We start from the raw sequence: 14059 nt of genomic DNA on the forward strand, positions 1-14059 counted from the left end.
AGAACTTCTCAAACCAGATGAACTGAAAGTGGGAGAGAAGTGGTTGCTCGGGAAAAAAAAAAATGAGGGTGCTTTTTCCAGAGAAGAAAAGAATGGATGCTGCCTAGGCGAAAATATCAGCTATTCACAGGAGATACAGAATCAGATCATTGCACAAAAGACATTTAAAAACTGGACAGAAGAGAACAAAAATGGCTTTTGCCCTTAGGATGTGGGAATGGAAGACATAAAGTGCGCAGGGATGGGGGGGCAGACCTGAGGCAGTCAGCAGAGTACAGAGCGGTCAGGGTCGGTGTATATAGCTGGATAGAGTGTGTGCCCGCCAAGGGATTGAAATACAGCCTTGGCTCTAAGTGCAGGGCTTCGTGCCCTGGTGTGGAGTTGCCTCTGTTGGGAGGAAGGATTCTTTTGTGTAATTCACACAAAAGTGTCATCTGCTCACCAAGCCATCCGGAGGGGCCACTTATCTCTCCAGTTTGCAAAAGGTGCTGCAGTGGGTTGAACCGTGTCCTCCGGAAGGCATATGTGAGTTCTAATCCCTGGTACTTCAGAATGGGACTTTATTTGGAAATAGTCTTTGCAGATGTAATCAAGTTAAGATTAACTTATACTGGTTTGGGGTCAGCACTAAAACCAATGACTGATAGCTTTATAAGGGAAAGGAGAGGGAAATTTGGACACAGAGGAGACACAAGGAGGAAGGCTATGTGATGATGCAGGTAGAGATTGGAGTGATGCAGCTACACACCAAGGAAGGCGAAAGATTTCTGGCAACCACTAGAAGCTGGGAGACAGGTGCACAACAGAGTCTGCCTCAAAGCCTTCAGAAGAAACCAACCCTCCTAACACCTTGACTTTGGATTTCCAGCTTCCAAAGCTGTAAGAGAATACATTTCTATTGTTTTAAGCCCCCCAGTTTGTGGCACTTTGTGAAGCATCCTTTGGATACTAATACAGGTGCTGTGTGAGCTAGCAGAAATCCTGAAGATATGGTTCTTCTCTATCCCCGTGTCCTGCTAGAAGGTATGGACAGTCCAGGTCATCCCAGAGATCCCAACAGAAAATCTGGGCCTGCTCATGGGTCCTACTGCCCAAGAGTCCCCTGGAGGTGCCTTTTACCTTCACCTTCACACAGAGAATAAATACTATTTTCAAATGGTAGTAGTTCATAGAGTGAGGGCTGCCAATAAAGTGAGGGGCAACCTCTCCTTGGTTTAAGAGGAGGACTGGGGCACACTTTAGATTTGAGCCTCTGCATATGTTGTTCTTTCTACTCTTGGTTCCCAAACTGAGTTAGGTACTTCCTCTGGGGAACCATATCCCCCTTTGTTTTCCTTTGCCATAGAACCTACTGTGTTATACTGTAATTTCCCGGTTAGTTGTGGGAGTAGATTGCCACATGTTTCTGTGAAATAAACATAGTTTTTCTGAAAAATAAACCAGACAAGCAGTAGGCAAATGTGCATAAGGAGTTTGGAAACCTAGTTAAACTAGGAAATGAGACTCCAATAGACTCACTTGCAAGATTCAGAGTTATTGAGCTGTATTGAGGTAAACCAGGGTGGCTGTGGACACAGGCCAGTGACAGAGAAGGGCATCCCTGGACGTCACTCCTCACAAAAGTATACCCCAACTTTATCATACCACTTCATTTTGTTTTATTTACTGTCTTATTCCTGGCATTAATCATGATGGAATTATTTTATTTGTTTAAAGTTTCATGACAGTGGGGACGTTGACTATTTTGTTCACTGCTGTACCCTCAGAGCCTTTGGCAAGTTACTTTACTTCTATTTTACTTAAAACTTTTGTTACTTCTCATTTGTAGAATGTACCAACTTCATCGGGTTATTATGAGGATTAAAGATGTTTATGTAAGAGCTGGAATTATCATCTGGCACATAGGTGATAGTCAATACTAGCTAGCACTTATACTGTGCTCCCTATGTTCTGGGCACCATTCTAAGTCCTTGACCTATATATTAATTTAATCTTCACTACTTTATTAGATAGATTTCATTAGTATCCTTAGGAGGTAGATATTATTATTAGCCTCATAATGATGAGGAAACAGAGAAGGTATTTAACTTTCCTAAGGCCATACAATTAGTAAATGTAGAGCAGGGAGTGAAACCCCAGAGTCCTTGCCCTTAACAATGACACTATGTTGCCTCCTAATACAAATCCTTTTTGAATGAATAAAATCACCAAGAGAAGGGAAAGAGATAGAGCCAGTGGACTGATTCAAAAATCAAGACAGTATTGAAGGAGAATAGTTGTTCGAGTCTATTAGGCATGAAATTTTCATCTAGTTGTCCTCCTTTGGGCAGGCGTGTGCCTGGGGAAATGGCCCTGAGGGTCAATTTATAAAGCAAGGTAATTCGTGGCTACATGTAGCACTGGGATAGGGTGTTGTCCTCCTTCACATCCTGAAGAACTTCAGCTTGGTCAGGGAATTCACGCTAGCAGCAGGCACAGGGACTGAATCTGGAGACCAGCTCTTCAATCAGACCCAGTCTCCCACATGAGATACACCCAAAGCAACCCCCTCTAGTAGTGTCACGGAAGCAGAGGAAAGGATTTCTCTCAACTGCCCATGTTTCAGACACCTCTGGCCTTGGTGCCTGCATCGGTGCTTTATGGAACACTACTGGGGAAATCTCTAAGAAACAAACGTGATCTGGGGCCCAGCCAGTTTTTCTTTGCCACCACTAAAGAGTGAGCCCCTGGAGGTCAGGGAGGAGGGTTTCATTTCTCTTTCGATCCCTTGATTTCCACAGGTGTCAGCACATTAAGGGTGTCCAATGATCATTAGTTGAATGAAGGAAATTGAATGCTTGTTCTGAAAAGATGGGATGATTGCTGGACAGGGAAGTTGCTGATATCTCGGATTTTTAGCTGAAGGGTGATGGTGGTGTTGGTATTTTGGGAGGGTGTTAAGAACATGGAAAAATCACAGTCAAGCTAGTTCTGGAGGGGGCCATGAAGGAAATGGTTTGCTGAGGTGTGGTCACAAGCTTAAAGCCCTTCATGGCCAAAGGTCTTATTGAAATCCTCTCCTAATACTTATACAGTCTGCTTAAGTTGGAGAACTCTTCCCCCTGCCCCCACTTTTCTTCACGGATAAGGTGGCTGTGATATCCAGAGTCCACTATCAGGCACCTATGGGGAACTGTCTTTCCAAGCTTCCAGCTTTTGTAAGAGCTGCCTAGATCGCAGTTGTGCCTATTGAAAGGGAAGCCTCCATGCCTTCCTGAATGGTGTCTTCCTGCCTGTCATGGTATACAGGATGCCTGTGAATCAACTGGCAATTGTCTAAATTAAATAGTTGGGTTATCTATGCATGATTCAATTAGCTGACTTTAAAAGAACAGCTATAAAAATAAGAATAGCTATTTTTCAACACACATATATAAAACATGATATATATATATATCTTCACATAAGCAGATTTCTTTACATATCTTGAAAATATGATTCTAGAAATACTTCTGCTCCACAAACTTGCTCATCCTGGCAGATTAGATTTGCATAAATATTCCTCAGCTACTAGGATCAGGGTCACCTCTCTCTGTCTTCTTTCATTTGCTCCCCTTTGCAAAAGGCATCACCCTTCAGGTAACCAGAGTTTTCATGTTGACTTAGATCCTGTTCTCCAACATTACTCCAATGTTAAAGTGACCACACTCTCAGATCCCGATAGATACTAATGAAGTAGTCTTCCTTTAAAATAATCTGAAAGATATTGGTTAATATATAATCTCTCCAGAGGAACTAATATCAAATAAGTCTTCAGGAGCTGAAGTCCCTAAGAGTAGACTCTCAGGCACTGTGGCAGGTTTAGCAGAATAAACAGAGAATCCAGGAAAACGCTAATACATATATTGAAACAAAATTTTTGTCACAGAAGGTATTTGCAGCCAGTTGGGGGAAAAATGAACTATTCAAAAATTGGTGTGGAAATTTTGTTTTCAAATTTATTTGTGTGTGGAAAAATAAATCTGACCCCTACCTTACACCATACACAATTATTAGTTCCAGGTAGATTTAAGACTTAACTGTGAAATACTTAAAGCTTTTAGTATAATGTAAAACAATGGACCTTTTAGATGACAAAATAGGAAATATCTTCATGACTTCAGAGTAGTTAAAAAAAATTTTTTAAACATTTTTTAAAATTTTTATTTATTTATGATAGTCAGAGAGAGAGAGAGGCAGAGACATAGGCAGAGGGAGAAGCAGGCTCCATGCACCGAGAGCCCGACGTGGGATTCGATCCCGGGTCTCCAGGATCGCGCCCTGGGCCAAAGGCAGGCGCCAAACCACTGCGCCACCCAGGGATCCCAAAAGAATTTTTTAAAGAGTGCAAACCACAAAGGGAAAAAAAGTATAAATTCAATTGTGTTAAAGTTAGTAACTTCTGTACACCAAAAGATACAATATCATGAGTGAAAAAACAAGGTACTTAGGGGGAGATGGTATTTATAATATAATCGACAAATGAGCAAAAGAAAAAAATAATCACATATATTGCCAATAAGCACGCAAAAATGTTCAAGGAAATGAACATTAGAACCACAAAGATACTATTTCCCACCTATCAAACTCACAAAAAGTTAGAAAGTCTGATAATACCAAGTATTGACGAGATGGTAGAATGACAGGAAGCTTCATTTAATGCTATCTGGAGTGTCAATCTGTATGACTTTGGAAAATAGCTTGGTATTATCTGTTAACAAAAAGCTGGAAACAATCCAAACGCCCATCAACTGTAGAATGGATAAGTATATCATAATAGATTCATACAATGGGATATTACACAGAACTGAATATGAATGAACTATATCTACACGTTTGAACTCTAATGAATAAACAAAAAAGGCAAGTCACAGAAGAATACATACCGTATGACTCCATTTATGTAGACTTTAAAAAGCAAAGTAAGCAATGTACTTAGGCTGAGTATCTTCAGTTTGCCCCTCCAGATTCCCTCTCCACAATTCTATTTCCAGGAGGCTGAGCTGCACGGACTGAATCTTTCGACTTCTGGCTTGTGGTTAGGTTTGGCTGATGGTAGGCATCAGCGGAGGATTAGAGAACTAGGGGAGAATGGGGCCGGGTATTTATTCTCTGGTACTCTCACTGTGGGTTGCTGTGAGTCGGTTGGATTTCCTCCACTCAAAGTCTCAGTTCCTAACAAGCGGTCTTCTCCACACAGCCCACTATTTCTTACTTTTGGTAGCTACTCCCTCCTCTCCTCCTTCAATCCTAGGGTGGTAAAGAGCATTGTTACTAGACTCAAAATAATATCCTAGAGTACTCGTATAATACCCTGCCTCCTTATATTCTAATTGGAGTGTGCTACCTGTTTTCTGCCAAGACCCTGACTGATACAATAATGTTTAGGGGGATCCCTGGGTGGCACAGCGGTTTGGCGCCTGCCTTTGGCCCAGGGCACGATCCTGGAGACCCGGGATCGAATCCCACGTCAGGCTCCCAGTGCATGGAGCCTGCTTCTCCCTCTGCCTGTGTCTCTGCCTCTCTCTCTCTCTCTCTGTGACTATCATAAATAATAAATAAAAATTTAAAGAAAATGTTTAGGGATGTATAGACTGCAGAAAAACTGATAAAGAAAAGCAAAGAAATTTTGTTAACACAAAATTCAGGATAGTAATTACTTCTGTGTGTGTGTGTGTCTGTGTGTGTGTAAACATGATATAAAAAAGCCAGATGGGGAACTCATTATGTACTGGTAGTATTCTATTTCTTAAGATGGGCTGTTTGCAGATGTGTATTTGCTTTATGATTATTCTTTAATATGGTCCCATATGTTGTGGGACCTTTTGTATATATATCTTCTAACAAAAACAAAATAAAATAAACTCCCACTAGAATGAAAGGTTGGGAAGGCAGATTTTTGTCTTGTTTCTTTGCTAGAATGGTGTTGATACATCAAGTACTAAATAAATATGTGTTGAATATTAACCCAGTGGATATCTAACTTTGGCGTAGGACCTCTCTATCCACAATACAGACAGAACCAAGAAATCCTCACTCACTTTTTTTTTTTAAGATTTTAAAATTTATTTGAGAGAAAGAGCACACACATATGCACTTGTGGAGTGGGTGTGGACAGAGAGAGAGAGAGCGTGAGAGAGAGAGAGAGAGAAAATCTCATGCAGACTCTGCTGAGCACAGAGTCCAACATGGAGCTCAATCTCACCACCCTGAAATCATTACCTGAGCCGAAATCAGGAGTCAGATGCTTAACCAACTAAGTCACTCAGGCACCCCTCACACTTTTTAAGAAACTCTAAAATCCCATTGTACAAGCCAGAAAGAATTCTTTATTTCTGTCTTCCTTGATACAAGTACCACAGACTCAGTCTCCTTTTCCCTCTTCCTGGTGGTTGTTACCGCCATACGCTCTGGGTTTGGGGTATCCTGCCACCCTTTCACCTCATCCCTCTCTCAATCTGGCTACAGAATTAGATATACTCCCTCTTCACCTTTTTGTTCCTTACACTGCAAGCTCAGAGTTATTTTTTAAAGGATTTTATTGCCAACAATTTTAGTGAAATATAAAAGGAATAAAAAACAATAAATATTTACAAATGTCTTGGTTGGCAGTGTAGTTTGACTTCCATGTAGGAAATTAGGTTAGATTTGAGTCCTTTCCTTTTAACTATTCTTCTTTCGGGTTTGGTCATTACCACTTCTTCCTCTGGGTTGATCATTGAAGGAACAAGCTTGACAGACCTCCAGGAAGAGTCATATGCCATTAGAGGGAATAATTAATCTGAAGCAAACCCAGACTCCCTTCTCAAAGGTTCTTCAACATCTGTCTAGATCCTGATGGTGAATAATGGGATAGCTAAGAACAGGATGATCAAGATAAAAACTATAAATGAGTATTTTTTATTTTTTTAAAATGATTTTATTTTTAAGTAATCTGTACACCCAAAGAGGGGCTCGAACTCACAATCCTAAGATCAAGAGTTGTATGTTCTACTGACCAAGCCAGCCAGCCAGGCACCCCAAAACTATAAGTATTTCCTAAATTGTTTCCTGCAAAATGCTGGTCTTGAAAGACCATGCATTGCCACTCTCCCCCCAAAAAGATGGTGTCTCTATGGTCAGGGAAGTTTGGCAAATGCTACATACTATTTTGTCCTCTTGGGAAACCAGAACATACGTCAGCAACCTGAGAATCCGCTCTAATTTGTTCAACCCTATGTTTCTCAAGGTTATTGACCATTGGACAACCTCTTCAGGGCCTCCATCAATACTTTGCTGAAGTTCTACTGAACATGCTTTGGGGCAATTCTGCTCCCATTAGAAAGTAGATTAAAGTTTACCTTGGTCTGCTAGGCTTGTTATAAACAAACTATGACAAACTGGGTGGCTTAAAAAAATGTATTTTCTTATTTTCTGGAAGCTATAAGTCCAAGATCAAATGTGGGCATGTTTAGTTTTCCCTGAGGCCTCTCTCTGTGGCCTGCAGGTGGCCAGCTTCTCATTGTGTCATCACATGGCCTTTTCTGTTAGGTGCATCCCTTGGTGTGTCTTTCCTTAGGAAGACTAGTCATAGTGCATTAGGGCCCCACCCTTATGACCTCATTTAACTGTAACTGCCTTCTTTTTTTTTTTTTAAGATTTTATTTATTTATTCATGATAGTCACACAGAGAGAGACAGAGAGGCAGAGACACAGGCAGAGGGAGAAGCAGGCTCCATGCTGGGAGCCCGACGAGGGATTCGATCCCGGGTCTCCAGGATCGCGCCCTGGGCCAAAGGCAGGTGCCAAACCGCTGCGCCACCCAGGGATCCCAACTGTAACTGCCTTCTTAAAGGCCCTATCTCTAAATACAGTCACCTTGTGGGCCATACTTTTATGCTTTCTCTTTCATCTCATGTTTGAACAATTCATCACACAAGTAAATCATACTCCCCAGGCCTTAATGTTTATCCAGTGGGACAACAAAATCAAGAACTTGGATTAGCAGGCCATGATTTAATCATTTACATATTGGATACATACTGATGCAAAGTATTTTGCTTGGTATTGCAGGGGGATACAAAGACGCTGGTAATAAAGACCAGTTCCAACTTTCAGAAACTAGGACCTTCACCAAGACTAGCCCTAAAACAGATTGTTTTGTCTACCACCATACTTTTCCTATTCTTTAACAGAAACTCTGAGTCAAAAAATTTAGATTATTATATTTTTAGTCTAAATATCACATAGGCTCTTTAGTTTCATGGAGACAGATGCTGACAACATAGTACAGCTTTGGAATCAGTAATGAGTTTTGCGAGCTAAACCCTCTCGGTACACTAATAAAAGATGGATGCCCATCTGGAAAATAAACTTGGAAAGACCTTATTTTTCACAGGAAACACTCCACTGAGTCTTTTTTTTTTTTTTTAAAGATTTTATTTATTTATTCAGGAGAGACACAGAGAGAGAAGCAGAGACACAGGCAGAGGAGAGGCAGGCTCCATGCAGTGAACTCGACATGGGACTCGATCCCAGGACCCCAGGATCACGACCTGAGCCAAAGGCAGATGCTCAACTACTGAGCCACCCAGGTGCCCCTCCACTGAATCTTTAAGCATAGATGGACAAGCAAAGAATAAAAGAGGTTATTTTTCTCAGAATGGGGAGGAGAGGAGGTCCAAGTAAAATAGCCAAGGAGGGCTTCTGAGAAGGTGCATGTGACTGGGCCAGGAGCAGGAGTTGTATGAGCCAAATCTTAGTGGATGGAAAAGAGTTGAATAGAAAAGACTGAAAAAGTAGGATCCCTGGGTGGCTCAGCGGTTTGGCACTTGTCTTTGGCCCAGGGTGTGATCCCTGCATGAAGCCTGCTTCTCCCTCTGCCTGTGTCTCTGCCTCTCTCTCTCTCTCTCTGTGTGTCTCTCATGAATAAACAAATAAAACCTTAAAAAGAAAAGAAAATACTGAAAAGAAAGCATTTCAGCAGTGGCTAAGTGGCTCAGTTGGTTAGGTGTCTGACTCTTAATTTTGATCTAAATTTGATCTCAGGGTGGTGAGATCCAGGATGGGAGTAGAGCCTGCTTAAGATTATCTCTCTGCCCCTTCCCCACCCCACCCCCTCATGCTCTATATCTCTAACTCTCAGTATTTCAGGCTGAAGAACTAGTCAAAGTAAGGAGATGAAAATCAGCATGTTGTTGAGAGAGTGAGCATTGAGGAAACATCTGGCAGGAGCAAACAATGTTGATCATGAGAGACTGAATTTTAGAGCTAACTGGGATCCATTCTTCAGAAGCAGTAAAAGTTCAGTCCTTGGGTCAAGGACATGGTAGCAATATCAAGCCAATTTCAATGATCAGGTTGATCTGTGAAGGGCCTAGTTCAGTGTTCCTCAAAATGTGGACCTAGGAATCTGCATTTTTGATGTTTAAACTAGTTATTTCTTAGGTTCTCTAAAGTCTGAGACTTACTCATTTGCCTAGTGTTAGGAGGCTGGCCTCAGAGTAATGCCCTGTGTACTAGGCCTCACATACTGACTTAAAAAAGAAATAATGGTGGCTCCAAGGTGCCTCTCTACCTTCAGCGAATAACATTTGTTATGCCCTTACCATGAGCCAGCCAGCATTTTTAGTTCTCACAATTCTTTTATGTCTATAAGCGGTTTTTTTTAAAGATTTTATTTATTTATTTGAGATAGAGTGGGAGAGAGAACATGAGCAGAGGTACAGGGGGAGAGGGAGAAGCAGACTCCCCACTGAGCAGGGAGCCCAACTTGGGACTCGATCCCAGGATCCTGGAATCATGACCTGAGCCGAAGGCAGATGCCTCCCAGGAGCCCCTATGAAATAAGTTCTATTATCCTCATTACATATGAGGACATTGAGGCACATTGAGCATCTGTCACTTGCTCAACATCTCACAGCTTTAGAGCCTGGATTTGAATCCACCTAATCTGACGCCACAACCTCCACTGTGCTAGGCTGCCAGTGGACTATAATTGCTTGATGTTAGTTCATTCATTTAACAAATATTTGGTAAGCACCTATTGTGTCCCAGGCTTTGTGAATAAACAAGAAAAGTAATCAATAAAGTAACAGAGTAATTTTCTTGCCTTCTTGAGGAGGAGAGGAAAATTTGCAGGAGAGACAAATTGAGATAAAACTCAGGAAATAATTTCCTAGGAGCATTGAGTTATTCGCCCATTCACCAAGTATTACCGAGCACTTATTGTGTGCTACCAATTATGGTAGTAAATAAAGCTAAGGATATGAAACAGGATTCTACGACTCAATCCTGGACTAATGGAGTTTCGTAGGGGAAAGAGATCTATGAACCACTCAATTTTACAGCGGAGTTAAAGACATGCCATAAAGATGCTGTAGATGACCACGGTACTGTGGACACCCGAAGGAAAGAAAAGTCCAACTGTGTTGTTGCAAATAGCAGGATCTCCTTTTTTATGGCTGAATAATGTTCCACTGTGTGTGTGTGTGTGTGTGTGTGTGTGTGTGTGTGTACACACAACATTTTCTTTATTCATTCATCCATCAGTGGGCACTTAGATTGTTTCCTTGGCTATTGTAAAGTGCTGCTGTGAATGTGGGGGTGCAGATACCTTTTCAAGTGATTTGAACCAATAGCCAGAAGTGGATATCACATCTTTTCATAACTTTTTGAGGATCACACTGCTGTCTCCACAGTGGCTGCACCAATTTACATTCCCACCAACAGTGCACAAGGGTTCCTTCCCTTTTCTCTATATCTTCACCAACACTTCGTGTTTTTTATTTTTTATTTTAATAGCTGTTCTAATGGGTGTGAGGGGATATCTCGTAGTTTGATTTGTATTTCCTGGGTGATTAGTGATTTGGGCATCTTTTCACATACCTGCTGGCTATTTGTATATCTTTGTTTATTTGCTGCTATTGAGTTGTATGAGTTCTTGATGTGTTTTGGATATTAATCTATTATCAGATATATGATTTGCAAATATTTTCTCTTATTCTGTAGGTTGCCTTTTAATTTGGTTGATGGTTTCCTTTGCTGTGCAAAAGCTTTTAATTTTGATGTAGCCCCACTTGTTTATTTTTGCTTTTGTTGACTTTGATGTTGGTGTCAAATCCAAAATATCATTGCCAAGACCTATGTCAAGGAGCTTACCCCCTATATTTTCTTCCATGAATTTTGTAATTTCAGGTCTTACATTCAAGTATTTAATTCATTTTCAGTTGTTTTTGTGTATGGTATAAGTTAGAGTCCAGTTTCATTCTTCTGCATGTGGCTGTCCTGTTTTCCCAACATCATTTATTGAAGAGACTATCCTTTCCCCATTGTTTATTCTTGGCTCCTTTATAAAGTAACTGACCATATCATATGGTTTTAATTACTATAGCTGTGTAATATAGTTTGAAATCAGAAGGTATTATGTGTTTAGATTTGTTCTTTCTCAAGATTGCCTTGGCTATTTAGAGTCTTCCGTGGTGCCATACAAATTTCAGGATTACTTATTCTATTTCTATGAAAAATGCCATTGAAATTTTGATAGGAATTGCCCTGAATCTATAAATTGCTTTGGATCATAGCAACATTTTAATGATAATTCTTCCAATCCATGAGCATGAAACACCTTTCCATTTATTTGTTTCTTCTTCAGTGTCTTTTATCAGCATGTAACAGTTTTCAGTGTGCAGGTCTTTTACTTGATTAAATTTATTCTTAGGTACCATTTTTTAAAGTCATTTTCAAGCATATCTTTATTTTAAAATTGTTTCCAAGTGTTATTTTTATTTTCTATTTAAATTTAATTTGCCAACATATAGTACATCATTAGTGTCAGATGTAGTTTTCAATAATTCATCAGTTGCATATAACACCCAGTGCTCATCACATCAGATGCCCTCCTTAAGGCCTCTCACCCAATTACCTCAGCCCCCTACCCACCTCCCCTCCAGCAACCCTCAGTTTGTTTCCCAGAGTTAAGTTTCTCATGGCTTGTCTTCCTCTCTGATTTTTTCACCATTCACTTTCCCCTCTTTCCTTTATGGTCCCTTGCATTATTTCTTTTTCTTTTTTTAAAGATTTTATTTATTTATTCATGAGAGATACAGATGGAGAGAGAGAGAGAGAGAGAGAGAGAGAGAGAGATTGAGAGAGAGAGAGAGGCAGGGACACAGGCAGAGGGAGAAGCAGGCTACTCACAGGGAGCCTGATGTAGGACTCAATCCCGGATCTGTTGATTACGACCTGAGCCGAAGGCAGGCACCCAACCGCTGAGCCACCCAGGCGTCCCCTTGCATTATTTCTTATATGCCGCATATGAGTGAAACCATATGATAATTGACTTTCTCCAATTGGCTTATTTCACTCAGCATAATACCCTCCAGTTCCATCCACATCAATGTAAATGGTGGGTATTCATCCTCTCTGATGTCTGAGTAATATTCTGCTATATATGTATAGACCACATCTTCTTTATCCATTCATCTATTGAAGTATATCTCTCCCCCTTCCACAGTTTGGCTATTGAGGACATTGCTGCTATGACTATTGGGGTGCAGGTGACCCTTCATTTCACTACATCCATATCCTTGGGGTAAATACACAGTAGTGCAATTGCTGGGTTGTAGGGTAACTCTATTTTTAACTTGCTGAGGAACCTCCACACTGTTTTCCCTTGCATTCCCACCAAACACTGTAAAAGGATTCCCCTTTCTCCACATCCTTTCCAACATTTGTTGTTTCTTGTCTTGTTAATTTTAGTCATTCTAACTGGTGTCAATGTAATGTCTTCTACCCATTTCTTGCCTGGATTGTTTGTTTTTTGAGTGCTGAGTTTGGTAAGTTCTTTATAGATCTTGGATACTAGCCCTTTATCCAGTATGTCATTTGTAAATATCTTTTCCCATTCTGTAGGTTGTCTTTTAGATTTGTTGACCATTTCCTTTGCTGTGCAGAAGCTTTTTATCTTGATAAAGTCCCAATAGTTCAGGATGCCTGGGTGGCTCAGCAGTTGGGCAGCTGCCTTTGGCTCAGGGCATGATCCCAGAGTCCCAGGATCGAGTCCCACATCAGGCTTCCTGCATGAGCCTGCTTCTCCCTCTACCTGTCTCTCTCTCTCTCTCTCTCTCTCTCTCTGTGTCTCATGAATAAATAAATAAAATCTTTAAAAAAAAAGAAGTCCCAATAGTTCATTTTTGCTTTTGTTTCCCTTCCCTTTAGAGACATGTCTTGCAAGAAGTTGCTGCAGCCAAAGTCAGAAAGGTTGCTGCTTGTGTTCTCCTCTAGGATTTTGATGGATTCCTGTCTCACATTTAGGTCTTTCAGCCATTTTGAGTTTATCTTTGTGTATGGTGTAAGAGAATATTCCTGGATATCTTATTCTTTTTGATGCAATGATAAATGGGATTGTTTTCTTGATTTCTCTTTCTGATAGCTCATTATTAGTGTTTAGAAATACAAGTGATATTTGTATATTGATTTTGTGTCCTGTAGCTTTACTGAATTTATTAATCTCACAGTTTTTCAGTGGAGTCTCTCTCTCTCTCTCTCTCTCTCTCTCTCTGCAAATGAAGACAGTTTTACTTCTTCCTTTTTGATTTAGATGCCTTCTGTTTCTTTTTCTTGCCTAACTGTTCTGGCTGTAACTGTACTTTGTCTAATTCTTTTTTTTTTTTAAGATTTTACTTATTTATTCATGAGAGACACACAGAGAGAGTCAGAGACATAGGCAGAGGGAGAAGCAGGCTCCCTGCGGGGAGCCTGATGTGGGACTAGATCCCAGGACTCGGGGACCATGCCCTGAGCCATAGGCAGAAGCTCAACCACTGAGCTGCCCAGGTGTCCCTACTTTGTTTAATTCTTATAGCCAGTCCATGGTGTAGGTATTATTGGTCCCATTTTACAGATGAAGAAACTAAAACTTGGAAAAATAAAGTGACTTACTCAAGATCACCCAGGTAGTAAGATACAAATTATAAACAAGGGTCCATTTCATTCTTAAACATTTATATTGCCTCTTGATCTCAACTAATCCTTCAAATTATGCTGACATTAGGAATAATAT

The 14059-nt window shown here is 40.6% G+C and overlaps 1 long non-coding RNA gene across 2 annotated transcripts in view; it reads right to left on the reverse strand.

The window, feature by feature from the left end:
• Positions 1-14059, reverse strand: part of LOC102154126 — a 34707-nt gene that overhangs the window by 4544 nt on the left and 16104 nt on the right. Inside the window, exon 4 of one of the 2 annotated variants that reach the window (XR_005370223.1) lies at positions 5254-5268. The exons of the other annotated variant lie outside the window; for it this stretch is intronic. This is a non-coding gene — a long non-coding RNA (uncharacterized LOC102154126). Of the gene's footprint in view, positions 1-5253; positions 5269-14059 lie in introns of those variants that run through there. 2 annotated transcript variants of the gene reach the window in all.

Source organism: Canis lupus, chromosome 15, assembly GCF_011100685.1.
Source record: "Canis lupus familiaris isolate Mischka breed German Shepherd chromosome 15, alternate assembly UU_Cfam_GSD_1.0, whole genome shotgun sequence".
NCBI classification, from domain to species: Eukaryota; Metazoa; Chordata; class Mammalia; order Carnivora; family Canidae; genus Canis; species Canis lupus.